The sequence below is a fragment of the Crotalus tigris genome, unplaced genomic scaffold (assembly GCF_016545835.1).
Source record: "Crotalus tigris isolate CLP2741 ecotype Arizona unplaced genomic scaffold, ASM1654583v1 scf7180000018018.2415403412:4055106, whole genome shotgun sequence".
NCBI lineage: Eukaryota > Metazoa > Chordata > Lepidosauria > Squamata > Viperidae > Crotalus > Crotalus tigris.
Window position 1 is genome coordinate 540082 of NW_024096780.1, and position 23739 is coordinate 563820.

Below are 23739 nucleotides of genomic sequence, written 5' to 3' on the forward strand. Positions count from 1 at the left end.
GCTGGAATGAGAAATGGGAGGTTCTTTGCCAGTATTTTATTTCTACCTATCTGTCTATCGTTTAAACTATGAAGCAGATTGTGTAATATTTCTTCAACTGACAAGTGATCCTGAGAAGGCAGTCACTGTTTCACAGCAAAAATATTGCCTGCTTAATGTCAACAATGATACAAAGTGGAAAAATCTCAAGAAATGAACACTGTTGTTCGGGGCTTGCTGTGATCGTATAGCATAGCTCAAGGAGTCATTCCTTAAGAACCTGGATCTTCCCATGCGCTAGACATGGGGGTATTTAGTGAAAACAAAAAACAAGCTTGCAGTCTGCATTCCTTGAGACACTACAGTGTGTACTTTGGAGTGTGCCGTATTTTCCAGACATTTCTAGTTTTACAATTAGAGTGAAGCGAAAAATAGGTGATAATAGTACAGTCTGAAGAATAACCCAATATTATATTTAAAAAAAATTAAGATGTTTCCACCACCTCCTTCCTGAAAATTTTCACTGAGGATGTTAATTAATTTTAAAAATACAGTCCCTCCCCAATCCATGGCCTTAGTGGTCTAGGCATCATTTGAAAGTTATTTAGTTTTATCTGAGGAGTTTAACCATTAGGAAGACATTCTGAACTCTAGTAGATTTCAAGGAGGAAAAAAGTTTTACAATTATATAGCATTACATTATACTTTATATAATACTATATAATAAGTTTCTCCTCCTTGAAATCTGTATATAGTATTTTTTCAGTCTTTGCTTTTACTAAACAAATTGGATAATTGTTTGTTCAAACACGATTGGTCTAAGGTTATGATGGTGCAAAAAGGAGCAAATGCTTTGTTTACTCAGGTTTCACACACATTAATTAACATTTGAATTCTTTCATTTCCAACTTTCCCTAGTATCTTTATTTTACTAAATGTACAGTTCTGAATATTGTCAGTGGGTTGACTGGTGTTTCTAGCTTGCATAAGTATTGCATATTCTCACTGTTTCCTTCTCTCTCTTTGTATTTATTTAGCTGTAGAAATCTTTGTGACAGATTTGTTTAAATAGTATGTAAAGTGGGATATTTGTCACTCCTGGGCTGTCAGTCTAGTTCTTGTCATTACATTTCAGATATTTGTATAGGTTATAAATCCCCCAAATAATGATCCTATGCAGATAATGTATGAGGACTAAGGAAGGAGGAGGCCATAGTAAATTGGTGCTTTATATTCTGTTTTATAAATAGTAATACATCCAATTTGTACTATTTAAATGCTTGAGAATAGGCTTCAAAGTTGTAGTGATTTTCAGATATTATACAAAAGCAGGACACCACAAAACAATATGCTACCTTTAGGCCCTTTATGGTCAATGAGAGGTCTCATGAATGCCTATTGACAATTTCTAAAGTCAAAATTGAATATTGTTTGACATTTCAGAGAATCTCATCCTCAATTGGAGGTTCAGAGCAAAAAAATCAACAAGCAGTGAGAGACAGTTTATGAATTGCAAATGAGCAGGGCACACAGATCCCACAGGCAAAATACTAGCTGTGAAATACTTAGCATGTTTCCATTAATATAGCTATCACTTATATAAAATAAAAAAAAACCATCAAGTTTAATTTAGAGTGATTTGGGGAAAACCATGTAGTATTTTGGGCAACAGTACAATTTACCATTACAGTTTCCTCTTAATTTCCTAGCCTAGCAAATCTACAACCCTGCAATTTTTGATAGTCTCCCATTTGAGAACTAATTATACCTGAATGCTCGGCTTTGAAATCCAAGCAAGTTCAGCCAAGTGCTGCCATCTGCTGAGATGATTGTTTATGTAGCTAATCATAAATAAAAGTGAATTACTGCAAGAGTTTAATATTTGCAAATGCTTAAAGGTTTTGTGCATGTTCTTGAAAGCCTCAAAAATACTTAAAGAAATATCAACGGAAGGCAGCAATGAAGAAAGTGAAGGACCCTTTCAAGGTACACATTTTTCCCTGAAAATAAGTGATTCTGAGATTACAAGCTTCAGATATTAGTGATAAACTGATGTTATTCATGTTCTTCCCCTCAAGGGAAAGGCCTTGGGGTCAAAATCCTCTCAACATACTTCTTTGATTTAGTCCATTTGAATTAATTTTGGAGCATGACTTCACAATAATGTACCTATCATCATGACATGCTTGAATTTGATGCGAGATGTTTTCCAGATTCTATATGAAATTTTGTTTTCCAGATTCCATATGAAATTTAGGAACCGTCAAGAGATAAGATACTTAAGAATTAATAAGTGATTTTTTTGTCAGTATTTTTGGAATGTTTCTTTTGGTAAGTTCTACCCTGTTTTTTAAAGTTTTGGATGGCTCTTACAAAAATAATATTATCTGCTTTATGGCCTTCTTATCTGCTTTACTGAAATTACCTACCCTGGAAGTCATTATCATCAATGTAGACCTTTTGCCAATTCCTCAAGAGGTATCTTTTTTCAGTGAGGAAGATGTTGATGGTTGCTGTTTTGTAATGCAAGTTTAAATGGCTGTTGTCAATTTTTTTTCTATATTTTATTGTAGCTCTTAAATCTCTGTATTATTTCATTATTATTATTATTATTATTATTATTACTGCCTTAAAAGTAATATAATTACATTAATTGTAATTTTTACATTAATTGTAGTTTTTCAAGCTTTCTGCTAATGTCTGTGTTGGTGTCAAATTTAATCTGATGCTGTTTTGAAGAATAAAACAATTTTCAAGGTTGCTAAAGTAATTTGGTGAAACTACTCAAGTAAATGATGGTTGAACATTCCTGTTAATATTATGAGATTGGTAGCAAATGAGGGATGGGAAGGATCACCTCACTTCATGGGGATCCATATAATCAAAATTCTTCATAAGTATTGTGTTTGGAGGGATTTGAGATGATCAATTCATATTGATATCATGAGATACATGCAGCTGTGATGATTAGTCAACTAATAGTAGTTGTACTATTGAACCAATAGTTGTAAAGCCCCTAATACTAAGAATTGCTAACATTAACTGGGATAGAAAACATTTTTTTAAAAAAATTCTATATCACAATCTTCACAATAATTATCAAAGAAATAAGTCTTACTGATTTACTTAAAGTAGGCCATAATGTGGAACAATTTAATGTTGCTTATGCAAATAGCATATTTGTTTACTTATTTTGCTAGTGAAGCAAATATTGACTCATTACAATTTGTAATAACAATATGGTGGTTCACAATACAATCTATTGTACATGTCAGACTATCTTTCTCCTGCCTGTTGGCTCATTTATCTCAAGGGTAAAAACAGTTTTATGATTCTTTGTTTAGTCCTTTAAGGGTCAGAGGGAGTAACACAGTGATCTAAACAGACAGGCGATCCAGAAATGTTGTCCAGCATTTTTTTCAAAAAGTTTTCAGTTGCTAGAGATTCAGCACATGTATTTTGATAAAAGGTAAAAAAAAAATAGTACTGAAGGTTACAGATTTTCCTTGAATTTTGTTGACATTAGCTTTGGTTACCCACCTTGGATTCCATTGACATGCTATCATCATCTGCATTCTCCTGCCCTGATCAGTTGAAACTCATAGTTTAGAACAAAAAATAAGTTATCACATAGTATGTTGATATGATGACAGAGGAAAACCTAGGCAGACTTAGGATTTTCTGTACTTTGTGCAACATTCTGCCCTTATTCCTTAAGAATCATGATTTCAGTCTTAGCTGATTAATAATCTGCTTTATAACTGATTTAATCAACTGCATTTCAATGTTTGTGCATATTACCAAAATCCTTCTTAGTATGCAGAAGAAAGTGTAGGGTACTATGCAATTTGATAATCATAACACATTGTTCCAAGACAAAGCCACCTTTAATTGTTTCTTTTTTCGTTCCATTTTCTGGATGCATATGAGAATCAAAATAACTTCAAAAAACAAACAAATGTGTCTTAACTTGCAGTTCTGCTGATTAGCATTTGCCCTCACCAAATAATCAACAAAAGCTTGAGTTAATTAATCTACTGTTTTATCCAATTAAAGCTTGCAGCTCTAATAAACATTCTTAGTGCTCTATTAAAGGACTCGACATTTGCTAGTTATTCCAAAGGCAGTACAGGGTTGGCAGGAAAAGCTGAATGTCATCAGCTGTTAAATGAATGGAAGAAGATAAAAAATATTCAGGAATTAAATCAGCTAGATGTTCCACAAATTCTGAATTTTTTTAAAAGGGGGGGGTTCCCCCAGAAGGTGCATCTTGCACACAATTTTGTCTTTCAGAAATCCATTTTCCTATAAGGTGCTAAAGGTTGAAGGAAGTAAATATTGATTTGGGTGGCCATTCACTGTATCTTTAGAGAAAGGAGGGGAAGATGAATTGCTTACTTCTCTCAAATTCTCAGTTTCCGAATGGGAGTCAGAGTTTCTTGTTTATGGACTAAGCTCAGCAATCAACAACTTTAAGAAACTGTTAGATCAGGACATAACACAATTCAGGACCTTACAAACCCATGATGAGATGCTATTTCTAAAGTCAGGGATGAAACATCCATAAAGCAAAATAAATCCCTTTTACCAAACCAATGACTTACATGCCATGCTGTTACAAAACTCTACATACCTTCAGGCCCTGATCCTCATATTTTCCTTCAGAAGGCATATTCTCCCAGAGTGGCATGACCAGAAGAAAATAAAGGTACTGAATTCACCAGAACTGGAAAAAGAGAGATGGATTATCCCAGGGCTTTTTTTTTTTTTCTCATAGAACACCCAGAATGGAGTTCCCGCACCTTTTTTTGGATGGAAACTTATAGGGTAGGCAAGGTGGGTTGTATGATGTGTAAGTTCTGGCACCTTTTTTTTTTTTTTTTTTTTACAAAAAAAGCACTGGATTATCCAGTATTTTGTCCTGGGTATAACTTATAAAAACAATGGAAACATCCAGTCTTGTAGCATTTTCTTTTAATTCAATAGTAGATTTCACATTCTCATATCTAAGAATGGAGGCAAGTATAACATTGTGGCTCAGGTAGGTGGGCATATAGTAAGAATTAAAGAAAAGAGTAATCAGTAATTTGGATGGAGGACCGTTTCAACTGCTGCCCTTTTCTCAACAATCAGAACCTTATAAATAGTTGAGTCTATTATAGGTCACCCATAAACCTGATATTTGTCCATCCCTAGAGGATGGAGGAGGAGGAAGAAGAGGAGGGAGGAAGGAGGGACAGAGCAGGAGAAAGCACTTAGACCATGATGATCAAAACAGATTTTTTTCTGTGTAGATCCAGAATTCTGTCTGTAAAGTACCTGGAACAGAATATTTAGTTTAACCCTGCTCCTAAATTAAGACCTGTCAGCAAAAGTCAGATACTATTTTGAAAGGCACAGGTATATGCTATTTTATGTTTTGATTGATGAACCCTTTGAACCAGAGGTCCCCAAAGTTTTGGGCACCAGGGACCAGTTATGTGGAGAGAGGTTTTTCCACATACCAGAGGGGGCGTGGTTTTGTGTGCTGCCTGCATCCCACAGATGGGGCTTTGCTTGTTTGTACAGCCAGCTTGCTGGCATGCCATGGCCCGGTACCGGTCCATGGCCCAGGGGTTGGGGACCCCTGCTCTGGATCCAAAAGATTGAATATTGGTATGAAATTTACAATTGAGATTAAAATTACAAATTCTTCAAAAGAAATAGAAACCTGAATGAAGTACCCTTGTCCAAATCATTCAAGAAGACACATCTTTTTCCAGACTTCTATAACTTTGAAAACTATTCTGTACCTGTATACATAGCTACTCTATTTAGCTTTTTTCTTAGGAAAACAGACTATGCCAGGAAACAGCCTCCACAGCTGCTTTTATGTTCCAAGGCACCTCCTCTGAATGTTTCAGCTAGGATTAAAAATAGGCCTTGTGAATCAGTCCTGACTCTATTCATATTCAAAATTCATGATTCAATTTGAGTTGGTGATTTGAGATTTAAAGGCAAATCAGTTTGATCCAATCTGTTTTGATATTTAATTTGGAGAAAAATGTCCATATATGTTAACAAGGAATTATTGAAATGGCTGCAACATCTGCTACATTTGTGACCAATGCAAGGAATATAGCAGGGATGATAGAATTCTTTTCAAGTTTGAGCTGTTTATTCATTTCACAGGAATAAATTGTTGAAATATTATCCCTGCACCTGCAGAGATGGTTGAAATAACATTGCAGTCTCCAGCAAAAATCTACATTGTCTTAATTTTCCATTTACTTTTCTAAAACTTGGCCTTATGCTGAAAAACAACCCTTGATTTGTTGTTCTTTTGCTGATTTTCTTCAGGGATGTTCACTGGGTTATCTGGAGTGTTAGAGTATTGGCATACCTAATCTTTTCTAGGAAAAAAAGAAAAATCTCACCATTGGCTTTGTGAAATGCTACAGTAGACAGGGAACATTGAGGAACTGTGCATCTTTTGGATATTACATAAAAGAATGATCAATGAGCCTTTTCCTTATTCAATGATTGCTAATTTTTACCAAGTGAAAGGAGAATTGGCATAACTAGTTAATGAGTTACATCTATCCTCCCATGAAAACCTTTCTCCAAAGCAGAAAAGAACTTGCTGGCAATATTCTGCTTTAGTTAATTAGCAGACAGAGCACAGCCAATGTAACTTAGTAAGATGCAATGCCCTGGAGATAGATAGTCTATAGAGAAAGAAGATGGAATAGATAAAGTAACGATGGTAGTCTTCTCACACATGCACACAATCATTCTTTTTTCTTAAAAATAGTATACATTTAGGTCAATCCTTCTAAGTCAGGAGTGTCAAACTTGTAATGTCACATGACGTGTCACAACGTATCATGACTTTTTCCCCATTGCCGGAGCTGGGGTAGGCACAGTTTTGTCATGACGTATCCAGCCCATGGGCCAGCAGTTTGACACCCCTGCTCTAAGTCCTGCCCTTGATCTCATTTGTTCCCTAACAAGAGACTTGCATTTGCTCCAAAGGCTGAACCAATCATGAGGTCAGCCTTGAGCCCATTTTCAGAGAACAACTACTGTATATGCCGGTGTATAAGGCGACTTCCGCAAGCGCTAAAATCGGCGCCAAAGACGGGGGTCGTCTTACACACCGGAAATACTGGTAGTTTCCGGCGTATAAGATGACGTTCTAGGAATGCGGCTCAGTGACAAAGACAGGGGTCGTCTTATACGCCAGGTCGCCTTGTATGCCGGCATATACGGTACTTTGAGCTCCCAGATGCACTGGCAGGACTAGCATAATCATTTCCTTACCAGCAGGGGAAAAAATAACAAAGTTAAGGCTGACACCATCCCAAAAAGAGCTCTAATATCACTATCTGAGAATTTACTACATTGCTCAATCCTCCTTAAATTTTCCAAATATAGAGAGGTAGAGCTGAAACAATATATGTTGCCTGTAACACCCAGAAACAGGAATGGAATATTTGTGGAATATTTCAGAAAACTATAAAGCAATTCAAAGCCCCTTGGCTTGATTTACTGCTTTGAAAGAAATCTCTGCTTCGGTTAACAAATTTGCCTTGCTTCATCAATCTGAAACATTGCTTTGAAGCTTTGACCAACTCTGAGCTGAAGATTTTGAGAAAATTTCTGAGATTTTCTTTTTTCATATCATCCTAGAAAAATGCCAACTTGTCTCAGAATGTTCTCTACATTTTTATTTATTGACTCTGATGGCTGCTGGAAAGAAGGTGGCCTATAAAGATAAGTAACAGAATAAATGGAAATGCTGTAGCATGATGGAATTTTGTGGTACATGAACAAAGCTTTGCTATATTTTGAGTAGAGTTAGCAAAACAGAAATGTCAATAAAGCTGGTTTTACATATGGGTACTTTATGTGAACACTGGTTCACATAAATACCTATATTTATATTCATATGTTAAATTCTTGATGAGACCTTGTCACTCAATGCAGCAAAGCCAAGAAATGAAGGGATGGATTAAACAGAAACAAAAATAATATAGAAAAAATTACCTGTATACAATCCTCACACATTTACTCTATGCTATTTGAACCCTCACGAGTAGAAGAAAACTTATGCAAAGAGGCATTGGAAATTGTTCCATTGGAGGTAATATCTAGGGCTTTTTTTGCTCCCATTTTAAGGATAATTAGGGCAAACAGATATTGTGGGCCTGGGCAAAAAAAGTCCTGCTGAAACAGACAACACTTCCATCCAGTCGAACATTCTGTTTCCATGCTCATTTCCAGAAATCCCATAAGGAAAATAATTATGGTAATTGTCCCCTCCTGCTATGGTTTAAATGAGCATTGCTTAGTGACATGTTGACTCTAAATTGTGACTTACTGGCACTGAATATTTTGTATGCTTCTAGTTTACTTGTAACTACAACCTCAAAGTAACTTCTACGTTATGTTTTTCCCCTTAAGAGTTAATCTGTGCAAAATGAAAGCATATGGGAAGCATTTTAGCCTATTTCCATTAATTAGAACACCTAAGGGGAACTCCCATATCTACAGAAATAGAGACAGGAGCCACCTGTTGCAATAAACATAGGGTCAGTAGGTGGTAGAATATGGTACCGTAAGGTTCCTACCAAAACATATTTATTCTATATGAACAATATGTGAAAAGACCTTAAACCATAGGAGTTCAACCTTTTGGTTTTCCTGGGCTTCATTTAGTGAATATAGTTTTATATTTATTATATCTTGTGGGGCCATCCAAGGCCACATGTGGCCTGTGGGCTATGGGCTAGACATGTCTGCCTTAAACAAAATGCTTTCAGACACAGGAGATATACAGCAAATTGACATGGATTGGGTTAACTAAATATTAGAAGGAAAAGTAGAAAGAGTTAAGCAGTATTTTTCACATCTACCTTTGACCTTAAAATGATATTAGTATTCTCTACTACTCTGTATTCTGGGACGATCCACAATAAATATTCTTGAATCAACAGCAGATGTCAAAAATAACTTATAGCAGCTCCTGAAAAATCCAAGAAAACATTCTGCTTTGATGGCTATCTTTGCTTTATCAAGGTTTTTAAAATACTTCCATCAGCCTGACAAATGGAGGTCTGATTTCTGCTGTATTTTCTTTTTTCATTATATATGGAAGATGAGGATCATAAAGTTTAACTACAGAACTCTTGCTCTATTAAAAAAAAAAAAAGCAGGATCAGCTGCCATTGAAGAATTGTATTTCTAAGCATTAATACATCTAAGAAAAGAAGCTAAATCCTAAAATGTGTGTGTGTATCTGAAAGTAGTATAGTATTTATGGTCACTGACTGAGCTACTGCAATGGGCCTGTAATGGTGGGAACTAATCATGTGCAGCAATTCATGGTCTTAGGCCTTCAGTGGAGTGGTCTGTGGAAGAGTAATAGCTTTGCATGCTATCCTGTGCTTCAAATGCTCAGGGAATAAGGAAAAGTTATTTGCCTCAGATTTCAGAAAATTGTTGCTATTATAGCATATAACAGGGGTTCTCAACATTGGCAACTTTAAGACTAGTGGACTTCAACTCCCAGAATTCTGCCCCATGAATTACGGTACTGGTGGTCCCCTCTTATTTCTCTCCCCAGAGTTTATGCCTGAGTTTTAACAGCAAGAGCTGAGAGAGATTCACCATGTTTTTAATAATAATAAAAAAACTCCTCGGAAATCCTGGAACCATTATTGGTTCCACAGAGATCAGTTGCCTCTTACAAAGTAGAAGAACTGTCCCTGAGCTGCTGAAAGATACTTTGTTCAAGTTTGTTCTGTTTTAGCTTAATTTTGCATCTTTTCAATTAAAAATCCATATTAAAAATCACATTCTTAATTTGGTTTAATATGTTTCTTCTTAGTGTACATATTTCTCATGCCTTTCAAAGAGGGATTTATAAATATATGCTGATGTGCCCCTCTGCTTTAAATATATACAGGTAGACTTCATTTAACAGCCACAGTTTGGATCAGCAATTAAGTAGCATGGTTGTTAAGCAAGTCATCGTGTGATTGCAATGGGCCTTCAAACTCATTTCTTTCACTGTCATGATGTGCATCACCTATGGTTGTTAAGTGAGACATCATATGACTGTAACTTGCAATTTTACTGGCAACTTCTCCATTGACTCTGGTTGTTAGGAGCTGGCTGTGAAGCACACAGATGGTGATCATAACTGGAATGCTGCAATGCTCATAAACATCTGCTGGTTGTCAAGTGTCTGAATTTCAATCACAATGACCACGGGGATGCTACAATGGTTGAAAGTAGGGGACTAGTCATAATGTTGAAATCTCTAAACAGGAAGTCATTAAGTGAAGATCAACTGTAATATATTTCTGTAGCTGGATAAATAGTTCCAATATATACATGTGGGTATGCACTGTCCATAGTTTCTTTAGGCCCAGGGTTTAATGTACATGAGATCTTGCCCTTGTTGAAATAATGGATTGTTCAGCTCCTTGTTTGCATCAATTTGCCCCTTTAGACATCTCCTTTCTTCACAGCACTGCCAGCCTCCACACAGCACTTGTTTAATCTCTATTGAAGCTATTCAGTGTTGCATCAACATGATCTTTTTTTAGCATCAGCTTCTTACAAGAGTATAATGTATAATGTTCCTGAGTATAATGTTCCTGATTGTTATGCATTATAATCAAAGAGAGCAGGAGTTTGCCTTGCATACTAATAAATAAAGGATGTCTCATCCATGATTTCTAAATGTGGTTAGATAATTTTGCTACTGTATATGGGTTACCCGTAAAGCAGGCCACTGGTATCTCTTTATTTTACAAATAGCATCATTCACAACATTATATTTCCTTCCCTGTATTCTCTCACATTCTACTACATTTTGGAGGAAGACATTGGAGTTTTCTTCAATTGCATAAAAAGTAGAAGTTAAAATCCTTCTTCCTTATTTCTCCCAGGAGCCTGCTGCTTGAAAGAGGGAATATTACATTCATAGAAAATATCTGTTTATTCCTGTTGCCTTGTCTCTGAAATCTTTCCTGCAAATTATGAAACAGACTATATAAAGTACCATGAGATGACATATCTTAACATATAGTGCTTCAGAAAGTATTGCAATCCATCATTTTCGCCTCTTCATCTGATTCTCTTCCTGGCTCACATGAGGAAAAAACACTCACCTTATTTTACTATGTAGCTCAGTTGCTAAATTCTCTGACAGATATGAGTTGTTGTGTTAAGACAAAGTCTTGCTTTATGAAAAGGTTTTAATCAAAAAAAAAAAAAAAAAAACAGCTGCCAGGAGCCCCATAAGACCTGCTATTATGCTAGTCAGAGCTCAGTCTCTTTAGAAATATATTCTAATGGATGCTAAGCTCCTGGATCTGAATTCATCAGTATGGGTGCACTGAGTTTCATTGATATGGCTATCCCCAAAAGTAAGATCTGCATTGTTGTTGTTGTTAATTGCGAAGTCGTGTCCGACCCATCGCGACCCCATGGACAACATTCCTCCAGGTCTTCCTGTCCTCTACCATCTTCTGGAGTCCATTTAAATTCACACCTACTGCTTCAGTGACTCCATCCAGCCATCTCATTCTCTGTCGTCCCCTTCTTCTATTGCCCTCAATCTTTCCCAGCATTAGGCTCTTCTCCAGTGAATCCTTCCTTCTCATTAGGTGGCCAAAGTACTTGAGTTTCAACTTCAGGATCTGGCCTTCTAAAGAGCAGTCGGGGTTGATCTCTTCTAGGACTGACCGGTTTGAACGCCTTGCAGTCCAAGGGACTCGCAGGAGTCTTCTCCAGCACCATAGTTCAAAGGCCTCAATTCTTTGGCGCTCAGCCTTTCTTATGGTCCAACTTTCACAGCCATACATTGCAACTGGGAAAACCATGGCCTGGACTATACGCACTTTTGTTGGCAGGGTGATGTCTCTGCTTTTTAGTATGCTGTCTAGATTTGCCATAGCTTTCCTCCTCAGGAGCAAGCGTCTTTTAATTTCTTGGCTGCAGTCCCCATCTGAGGTGATCTTGGAGCCCAGAAAAATAAAATCTGTCACTACCTCCATTTCTTCCCCATCTATTTGCCAGGAATTGAGAGGGCCGGATGCCATGATTTTGGTTTTCTTAATGTTGAGTTTCAAGCCAACTTTTGCACTCTCCTTCTTCACCCGCATCAAGAGGCTCTTTAGTTCCTCTTCACTTTCTGCCATTAGAGTGGTATCATCTGCATATCTTAGGTTGTTGATATTTCTCCCGGCAATCTTAATTCCAACTTTTGATTCATCTAGCCCTGCCTTTCTCATGATGTGCTCTGCATATAAGTTAAATAGGCAGGGCGACAGTATACAGCCTTGCCGGACTCCTTTTCCAATTTTGAACCAATCAGTGGTTCCGTGTCCAGTTCTCACTGTTGCTTCTTGACCCGCATATAGGTTTCTCAAGAGACAAATGAGATGGTCTGGTACTCCCATCTCTTTAAGAACTTGCCACAATTTGTTGTGATCCACACAATCAAAGGCTTTTGCATAGTCAATGAAGCAGAAGTAGATGTTTTTCTGGAACTCCCTAGCTTTCTCCATGATCCAGCGTATGTTGGCAATTTGATCTCTAGTTCCTCTGCCTCTTCGAAATCCTGCCTGTACTTCTGGTAGTTCTCGATCCACATACTGCTGGAGTCTAGCTTGTAGGATTTTAAGCATAACTTTACTAGCATGTGAAATGAGTGCAATGGTGCGATAGTTTGAACATTCTTTGGCATTGCCTTTCTTTGGAATTGGAATGTAAACTGACCTTTTCCAATCCTGTGGCCACTGTTGAGTTTTCCAAATTTGCTGGCAAATTGAGTGTAGCACTTTTACTGCATCGTCTTTTAAGATTTTGAATAGCTCAGCTGGAATACTGTCACCTCCACTAGCTTTGTTGTTGCTCAGATTTTCTAAGGCCCATTTCACTTCACATTCTAGGATGTCTGGTTCGAGGTCAATGACCATCTCATTGTGGTTATCTGGGATGTTAAGCTCATTCTTGTATAGTTCTTCTGTGTAGTTTTGCCATCTCTTCTTAATCTCTTCTGCCTCTGTTAGGTCTCTGCCATTTTGGTCCTTTATCATGCCCATCTTTGCATGAAACGTTCCCTTCATATCTCCAATTTTCTTGAAGAGATCTCTGGTCCTCCCTATTCTGTTGTTTTCTTCTATTTCTTTGCACTGTTCATTTAAGAAGGCATTCTTATCTCTTCTAGCTACTCTCTGGAATTCTGCATTCAATTGGGTGTATCTTTCTCTTTCTCCTTTGCCTTTCGCTTCCCTTCTTTCCTCAGCTATTTGCAAAGCTTCCTCAGACAGCCATTTTGCTTTCTTGCATTTCTTTTTCTTTGGGATGGTTTTAGTTGCTACCTCTTGTACAATGTTGCGAACTTCCATCCATAGTTCTTCAGGCACTCTGTCTATCAGATCTAATTCCTTAAATCTATTTGTCACCTCTACTGTATATTCATCAGGAATATGATTTAGTTCATACCTGAGTGGCCTAGTGCTTTTCCCTACTTTTTTCAATTTAAGCCTAAATTTTGCAACGAGAAGCTCATGATCTGAGCCACAGTCAGCTCCTGGTCTTGTTTTTACTGACTGTATAGAGCTTCTCCATCTTTGGCTGCAGAGCACATAGTCAATCTGATTTCTATGTTGACCATCTGGTGATGTCCATGTGTAGAGCCGTCTCTTGGGTTGTTGGAAAAGAGTGTTTGTTATGACCATCGTATTCTCTTGACAAAATTCTATTAGCCTGTGCCCTGCTTCATTTTGTTCTCCAAGGCCAAACTTGCCTGTTATTCCGGTTATCTTTTGGCTTCCTACCTTAGCATTCCAATCCCCCATGATGATAAGGACATCATTTTTTGGTGTTAATTCTATAAGGTGCTGTAGGGCTTCATAGAACCGGTCAATTTCATCCTCTTCAGCACCAGTGGTTGGGGCATAGATTTGGACTACTGTGATATTGAATGGTTTGCCTTGGATTCGAATTGAGATCATTCTGTCATTTTGGGGATTGTATCCCAGTATTGCTTTTCCTATTCTTTTATTGACTATGAAGGCTACTCCATTTCTTCTGAGGGATTCTTGCCCACAGTAGTATACCTGATGGTCATCTGAGTTAAATTCACCCATTCCTGTCCATTTTAGTTCGCTGATTCCTAAGATGTCGATGTTCAGTCTTGTCATCTCTTTTTTGACTACGTCTAGCTTGCCTTGATTCATGGATCTTACATTCCAGGTTCCTATAGAGAAAAAATCTTTACAGCATCGGGCTTTCCTTTCACCACCAGATATATCCACAGCTGAGCGTCCTTTCGGCTTTGGCCCAGTCGCTTCATTCTTTCTGGCGCTACTAGTACTAGCCCTCTGCTCTTCCCCAGTAGCATATTGGACACCTTCCGACCTGAGGGGCTCATCTTCCAGCGTCATATCTTTTTTTCCTTTTAGTACTGTCCATGGGGTTTTCATGGCAAAGATACTGGAGTGGTTTGCCATTTCCTTCTCCAGTGGATCACATTTTGTCAGAACTCTCTGCTATAACCTGTCCGTCTTGGGTGGCCCTGCACGTCATAACTTATAGCTTCATTGAGTTACGCAAGCCCCTTCGCCACGACAAGGCAGTAATCCATAAAGGGGAAGATCTGCATAGTTTTCCATAAATTAAAAAATACAAATTTTGACAGTATCCTATCAAAATCTAAGAAATTAGACAGTTCATATATGTTGCTGCAGTAACTGAAAGAAAATCATTTTGATGGCCCTTGTCCATGAAGTTGGTGTTGACCTTAGCTATCCTATTGATATTCTTCTCTAGAGTGACTTGTCCCCGAACTAGCCCTTCAGGTCTTCTAACAATACATCCATCACTGCTGTAGTTAGCTTATCCATCTGCTGTTGATCAACCTTTTCTTCCTTCCATCGTTCCTAGCATTATGAACTTCTCAAGAGAACTGGATCTTTGCATCCCTGTCACAGAGAAAATTATTACCTGCAGTTTTATATATAAATATCTAAATAGGACTTTATTGATATTCAACAAGTGTCACTATGTGGTTTCTTGACTACTGATTCTTTTACTGTTGATAGTCACTCCTACAAGTTAGAAGCTGTCCACCACTTCAATATCTACCCTGTCACTTTTAAGATGTTGGTGTTCCTGTTGTTATTATTTTTGTTGTCCTGGTATTTAATCACACTCCAATTGTTTTCACTGTGCTCCTTGACTTTCTTTACTAGAGGTTGCAGATAATTTGCATTTTCAGCTATCAGAGTAATATCATCAGTGTAGTACAGATTACTGATGTTTCTTTCTTCAGTTTTAAAATCACACTCTTCTTCCAATTCATCATCCCTCTATTCAGCATGTAGGTTGAATGAATCAGGGGAGAACATAAGACCTTGTCTCACACTTTGCCAACCTGGACTGTACCAGTATTGCCATGCTCCTGCTGAACTATGGCTTCCTGTCCTCTCTACAGGTTTTCTATGTGAAGAATAAGATGTTTTGAGATTTCACTTTTCCTAAATACATTTGACAGCTTAATATGCTCAATGCAATTGAAAGCCTTTCTATAGTCAATGAAGCACATATTGACACAATCTCCATATTCTGCTCCTCCTTCTGCTTTCTCAGTTGCCCAATGCATCAGCAATAATGTCTCTTATTCCTTGGCCTTTTCTAAAAGCACTTAGAACAACTGGCAACTCCTTTTCAGTGTAGGATTTTAATCTGCATTGGATTGTGCTAAACATATTTTGCCAGAATGTGAAATTATATGATATGTTATATGATAATTTGCACATTTAGTTAAATCTCCTTATAATAAATGTTTATTATGAATGAAAATTAAAATTCCCAATGTACAGAAATGAAAAGCTGAATTTCACAATTACTTGGAAAGTTAATGTTTTAACCAAACAAACCACTGTTCAATGACTAGAATATGATTGCTTTTTCTTAAAAAAATTGCTATGAACAGCTCAGAGTACATTGAATTGTTTTTTTTCCTCCTTAGTTTCTCATGGAATTCTATCTTATTCTCACCAAACTCCAGCATTCATAGAATACCATTTGAGAAACCCTGTTAACATATTTTGGAAAGTTACATTCCTGCTATACAGAATTTTAGTATACTCCTTCCACCTGAACATATCTAACAATTCCTTATTCAGACTTTATCCTAACTCTGGATTCACACATGCTAGACTAGAGCCATTAGTCCACCATTTCCTTTCTGGCTTTTTCATTTATTTTTAGCATAGCTTTCATATTCATAGATCACTGCTAAGTGCTGCTAAGACACACATTTTAGAATGCATTGCTCCCAAAAGTACAGTTTATTTTTCAGAGAATGCATACAATAGTCATAAAAGGGTGAATACTAAAGTAGAACTACATTTCAATATATATAATGTTTCTGGAAATGCAGTTTGAAAAGTTTATTCCAAAATAGCACCTGAATGAACTTTTCCCCCCTTTTATTTTAAATATGTTTCCCTGCCTATGGTCATAACATGACTTAAATACAATCCTCCACATACAAATCTTTCAACTATCAAAAAAAAATCATGGTTATCAGAGCTGATAAGAACAGACTATCCATTTTTAAGGGAAGGAGAGGTTGAACGGACACTTTGTCATAATAAATGGTCAGATTTGCTCACCCACATCCAGGCAGCTGCTGGAAAAGTCTAATGAACTGGCAGTGATGCAACTAATTAGGCCAAATAGGTCTGGATAGCTGGAGGCATTATGATTACAAATGGCAATGCAATTTCCAAATGAGACATATATTCACTCTTCATTTCACTATAATTATTTTTACATTTCTTATAATCTATACTGCAGTCTTCAAGCTAGACTATGGGGAATCCTAAGGCTTTATTTTATGGCATCATGGAAGTCAAATACCATAAACCCAGATAAGAATCATCACTGAGTTTCTTATTGCTAGCACATTTGGGATTATATATCTTGTTCAATTTTAGTGTAATGTTTTTTGTTTGTTTGGATTTAGGATAATGTTTGTACCAAGGTCAGTGAATGAATCATTGTTGTAAAACACTAAGCCACAGTTTGAAAACATTTGTGCAGGTTTATATTTCACTTGTAAAAAGGACCTTAGAGAAATTAAGAAAATCTACATTATAGAAAAAGAGACAAAGACAGAGGCATAAAATAAATACAAATATCAATAAAATATTAACGTCTTAAATAGTGACATAAAAGCTACTACTGCTTTATGTCACAGAACAATGTGGTCTGGTCTGATGCACATGGACATACACAGGCAGGGCTTCTTTCATCATAGAACGCCCAGAAAGTTCCGGCACCTTTTTTGGATGGAACCTTGTAGGGTAGGCAAGGCGGGTTGTATATCATGTGTGAGTTCCGGCACCTTTTTTTATTTTTTTTTTTCAAAAAAAAACACTGTACACAGGTCAGAAGAATCATTCTCAAAACTAAAAAAAAGGTCCAAAATAAAGCAATCAGGGAGCCAGGCACAGATAATCCACGTCTCAGCATCAATGGGAAAATAGCATCAGGCAAACCCCATTATTTGTAATCCCGATTCTTATTTAATTCAGACCTTGAATTTTGAGGTCTTGTCTCTGTTTCCTAAGAGAAGACCATCACCCCTATGCCAATGAATAAGAAAGCAGGGAGGATAGCTTCACGGAAGGAGATGCATTTGGCCCAGACTTGACTACTTGGGTCTGGTACTGAACTCAGAAGTGACCACTGCCAGATGTGTTCAAGCAAGGCCTGTAACTTCCTCGATTTAAGGTCCCAGCTGAGTTTGTTTACATCTGAGTAATAGGTGTTAGGTATCATGTTTCAAGCAGCCTGCTATGTTTTGTGTTTCAAAATAAACTCTTGTTGTATCTCATTGTTCCTCCTCACTTCAATCATTATTTGAAGTAGATTGGATAGAGAAGAAGCCAAGAGCAGACTTGAACCGGGGTCTCCCCAGTCTGGCATGTCAGCTACTAACTACTAGTGATTTAACTCCATGTGACGGGACCAGGATGAGAAGCACCCTTATCAGCTTGAAAGGAAGCAGGAAAGCCATTGTACTGCCATCAATAGAGTATTTTTTTTTTTTTTTTTGCTTTACAGCATTACTCCAAAGAAGCACTTCAACAAAGCTTCAAACAAAGTGTCTTTTGAAGATCTGTGTGGCCTTTTAAGTAGATTCTGGCAGCATAGTTGTTACATCATGAACAGTCTTCGACTCTTTGGAACTTATTAGTAATAGTGGATAAGCATCCTTTAAAAAAAGCCTCCATTAAAACCATCCCACATAGTTTTTCATTCTCCTTATAATATAAAATTGTGGAAAAATGTTAGCCAGATAAAATTAGCCACACCAACAGAGACCCATATAATACAGCTCTTACAAAAATGTCCTATTTTTTAATACATAAATACACCCAAAATGTCCAAGGTTTATATTTGTTTTTACCAGAAGGCAATATATAGGACAATCAATGGTATAATTTGACTGCGTTATTATAGTCTGATAATGAAATTAAATGAGAACCAGATTTTCTCCCTGGCAAGACCTGTAGCGCAAATATTTATATTCCACTATACAGGGGATAATGTAAAAGAAAATGAGGAAATTCTCCTTCCCTGGAGTCACAGAGTCAGATAAAGAATATTATGGTATCCTTCTATTAACAGTGCTAAAGAAAGAATGAAGCATTTCTCTTTATTGGGTCAGACATCTTGAGTAGTTTGAAGGACAGTATAGATATTTTATTATAATTAAATACAGCACAGAAAATACAGTAAAACTGAAGCTGCTTATTTAGCTACTTTGTTTAGTTGGAACTGATAGAACAACCTACTTCAATGTGAAATGATGAAAAAAAAGAAAGAAAAAGAAATGAAGGCTGTACCCTCACTAAAAAAGGTTCTACCGGGCATATTGTAGGACACATATGGGAACTGCAATGATTGAGTATATGAATTTCTAATTATAGAACGGTAGAACCTCTAACAGACTGCAGTCCTTGTAGAAACATCTGACATAACATAAGACATTCAGTTCAGAAATGCTTTCTTCAAAATGTTCAAGGCAGCAAGGGACATCCAGGAGTATCTAAAACCATGGCCCATATTGCCTTAAGCACAATCTACAAAATATCCATAGTGCAGGTGTCAAAGCTTGGAAGACAACCTCAGATTTTTTGAAAAAACCTCCATATTTAATAAGCATCCCATCTGGATACCATGAATACATTTGTTGGTTCTTTTCTTTCTAAAGCCAGATCTGTTTAGTTATAACATTGGTGAGAAGCTCTTACAGAGTTCTTCTCAAGCCAATAATGATTCTAAGTGGAGTCATTCTCCATCCTTGTAATAGGATGGGTAGCAGTTTATCAACAAACTGTAGGCATCAAATTGGGCCGGGGGAGGAGAAATAATGCATTATGTCATAATGCAAACTCTGATCCTTATGTACCTGAGTGCAACCTCATGCATTGTGACATCATCGTTGACAGTTTGGTATTATTCTGGTTAGGAACAAATGTATATGCAGCAAGCTTTGGAGGATAAAATGGATTGAATACAGGTGTGTTGGTGATATTTGTGTGTATGTGCACACGTACTACTGGCTAGTTTGCCAGTTATTTGTTGTTTTGACCACTGAGAGGTAGGGATTCAGAATTCTTGGGGCTGCTATTTGAAAGTTGTCCCACCCTCCAGCCCATAGTATCCAGTCTTCAAGACGTCACTGGACCCAACCATTTTGGACAGTTGTTGAAAAGATGTGGTTGGCAACTACAGAGAATCCTGGAATAATTGATTATTTCAACCCATTTCATTTGGGCTCCAGACTGGGGCACACTACTGAGAATGCATTGATTATGCTTGTTGATAATCTTCGGAAGAACCAAGGTAAGGGTGTGTGCCCATCCTGATCCTTTTGAAAAATATCAACTTTTTATTTTTGTTTAAATTTTTGTAAAAAAAAAAAACCTCCCAAAGGGGGGGGGGGATGAAATCCTGATTCTTATTTATCTCTCATTAGCTTTTAAATCATGGTATCCTTCTGGATTGACTAAAAATACTGTAAGTGGAAGAATATTATGTTGTGGTAATTCTCTTTCCTCTGTGATCACTTCTAGTTTGACTTGACAGGAGTGAGGAAAATTTGAGATGAGGGGTCCTTGGCACCTGCTGAGCTTGCTTGTTTTCTTGCAGACATTTCATTACCCAAACAAGGCAACATCATCAGAGCTTGGACTGTTGTGGGATGTCTAAGGGCTCAGCATTCTTTTGCTAAACCTCTACATAAAACTGCTGGTTAAGATCAGCTATGAGTCCAGAATTAGATCCCGTCAGTATGCTGATAAAACTCAGTTGTAATCTCAACTCCCAGGCTACCCAAATGATGTTGTTGGTGTCCTGTTCCAGTGTCTTGAGGCTATTAGAGTCTGAATAAGGAGAAACAGTTTCAAGATCAATCATGACAAGACTTGTGATTTGAACCTGAAAAATTTAGGTATTTAGGTTGCACTTTCCTAAATTATAGGTGAATTTGGAGCTGAAATGTGTTGAAGTGTGCTGAACTATGCTCGGCTGGAGAAATGTAGATATCTTCTCTTTCCTGGCTGAATGAGCCTCCTCCTTTTAGGTGCATAATGTTCACTCTATGGTCATATAAACCCCTTTACTTATAGATGGTTTCTTATCTCATATATACAAGAAATGTCATATTCTAGGAACTCAGCTAGGTTTAGTAATATCAACCAGTGCAGACTTTTAACAGGAGTGGTTGTCTTTATCTGGAACATACTATTGTACTGTATGTTCTTTCCAGTTAGTTCTGGAACTAGCTGTTAAAAGTTGATGCTTAATATTATTTTATCCTTATTACCTAACATTCACACTTATATACCATGCCTTAAAACTAACTTCAAGATGAATTAAAAGTCACACCAGGAAAATTTTGGTCAATAGCACACAAAAAATATGCTGGCATTAGATTACTGAACCATTTGCTACTGGGTATGTGACAGCTTTCATCATAATCTATAACCCTGTTCATGTTTTATAGAAAATAAAGACTAGTAACTACAGTCTAATTAAGTTTCTTCCATTTTTAATTTCAGTTTCTATAATTCCTATAATAGAGCCCGTGACTGCTCTGTATACTCCCCACTATCTTTCCCAATCTGAAAGGCTTCCATAGCAGATGAATCATAATAGAAATGTTCCTCATGAGAAAAAAAAGATAACTGCTGATCTAAGCATGCTAGGAACTTTTTTATTATTATTATTTCATCTGTATAATGAAGGCATTTGGGAACTGTTGAAAGGCTTAGGTATGGTTACTTCACTGTGACTAATTGATTGGATGAAACATAATTGGCTACTGTTGCTATCAGACAACATGAGATATTAAGCATTGATGGAGCGATTTTGTGGGAAAAAATTCATTGAATAATGTGGAGAGGGAAGATTTGCACTTTCCTCAAATCTGTTTCTCAAAAATATGCCGAGTTGGAATATTAATTTGGGATATCCATAAGCCTGAAATTCATTTATTAAGTGATGCCCATAGCTTCAATGGATTTACAGAATAAATCTGCTTGCTGTAATTGTACATGCCTAACATTAGAATATCTGAAGTAATTTTCTGTCTTCCTGCCAAAATTAATAACCATTTACATGGATCTACAGATCCTTGCTATTCTCCAGTACAACTAGATCCATAGATTTTGTAGGATAAACATTTACTTTGTCAGCAAATGAACTAGTTCAGACTGCTGAAATAATCCAGTGTCTTTAAAGATGTACTATTTTAGGATGTACTATTTTTTTTAATATTGGTATTACAATTATATGTATTATTATTATTTGGGATTTTTCCTTTTTTTGCTAAATGGTGCAATAGTGATACCTAATGGCAAAAGTTGCAATGTGAAACAGACTTACTTGAGGGCAAATCTAATGTACTCAAAGCATCATATTTCTAAGAAACTGCACAGCTTTGCAATATTAGTATGAGAGGTCCAAAGCTCAAACTGCTAAATGCTAACCTTAATTCAATAAATAGCTTGAGGCAAAATGAGATACCATTTCCACCTTCTCTGGATTATAGGAATAATCCTAGTTTAGTCATCAGATTTGAAATAAATACTGATTTCTTTTAAGGGTATTTTTGTTCCAACAGGATTATCATCTGAATAGGAGGCTTTGGGAAAATAATTTAGAATTAAGGAAAAAAAATATAACATCATTCCAGCACTGTTTTGGAGAGTTAAAAACCTGCTGGAGCAGATTTCAAAGGGCAAGGGAAGGGGAAGCCATTTCCCCCAAAAAGCAGGGATTAAAAGAAGCCTTGATCTGTCTGGTTTACTCTGCCACATCTGACTGCACAGAGAGTATAATCCTGAAAACTCTCACAGGACATTTCAACTGTAGTTCCTATAATCCATTTGGTGCCATCCCAAGCCTAAAACATCATGATTAATGCACTTTAGAGATTTAGTTTAATTAAGACTGAATTTCATCTAAAGTGTATCCTCATGAACTTTTCCATAATCTTTCTCTTATACCTAGGATTGGTGAGTGTATAGGGGCATTATATCTGCATACAACTTAACTGCCATAATTGTAGCATTTTTCCATTTTAAATCAGGAAGACTCTAATGCATGATGTTTTCCTCTGTTGTAAAATTATTCCCCGGTCACTTCAATTTCCTTTAAAAGTACCTTGGGAAATTGAAATGCATACATTCATGTTTTTATATACATACATACATACATACATACATACATACATACATACATACATATGTTTTCTGAGGTTTTCTTGGGTGTTTGTATGTAGGTCTTTGGTTATTCGGGTTTTCTCCCGCGTAAAATTGGAAGTGTCTTGGCGACGTTTCGACGAAGTCCCATTCGTCATCTTCAGGCTGGTGTTTCAGCTTCGTGCTTCGAGGAGCAATGTGTGGTCTTAGCTGTTTCTTCCTTTTAACTGCCAGTGGGGGTATGAACTGATTGGGTGGGAGCTTGGCTGTGTTCTGATTGGGTGGAGGTGTGTTCTGATTGGTTAGGGGCTTGGCTGTGCTCTGATTGGCTGGGGGAGTGTTCTATTTGGGTGGGTGCTTTGTTGTGCTCAGGTTAATCTGAGTTGCAGGGGGGTTTAAGATGGTGGGCTGCCTTGCTATTTTTTGGCTTCGCGTTCATGGTCATGCCTCATCTTCATGGTGGGTGTCAGTTTGCTTCTTGTATGGATTTGAGGGGTTTAAAGTGGCTAATGATGCAGATGTGGTCTGGCTTCTGGTTTGTGGTCGTGCCTCATCATCGGTGTGGCTTGGGGTTTGCTTTTTGCGTGGATGTGTGATAGTGACATCCTGTGTGGTTTTTGTGAGTGTGGGTCTGGTGTCATTTTTTGTGTTACGGAGTCATTTGTCAATAAGGGCGGGTTTCCAAATGGCTGGTAGGCGGGAGGTATCATCTCGTTTGTTCATGCTGTGTGGGCGTTTTTCTATCTCGATGGCTTCTCTGATTATTCTGTTATTAAAATGTTCAGTTTTGGCGATAGTTCTGGTATTTTTAAAGTCAATTTCATGTCCTGTGGCTTTAAGGTGGACCAGGGAAGATGTTGATTCCTCTTTTTTGACTGAGTTCCTATGTTCTTCAGTGCATGCACTTATTCTTCTGTTGGTTTGTCCGATGTATGTGTTGAGACAAGCAGTGCATGGGATTTCATATACTCCT

At 37.1% G+C, this 23739-nt stretch overlaps 1 protein-coding gene across 7 annotated transcripts in view; it reads left to right on the forward strand.

Moving 5' to 3' along the window:
- CDH12 (cadherin 12) overlaps positions 1-23739 on the forward strand; it is a 779090-nt gene that overhangs the window by 170790 nt on the left and 584561 nt on the right. The gene's annotated exons all lie outside the window — the stretch shown is intronic.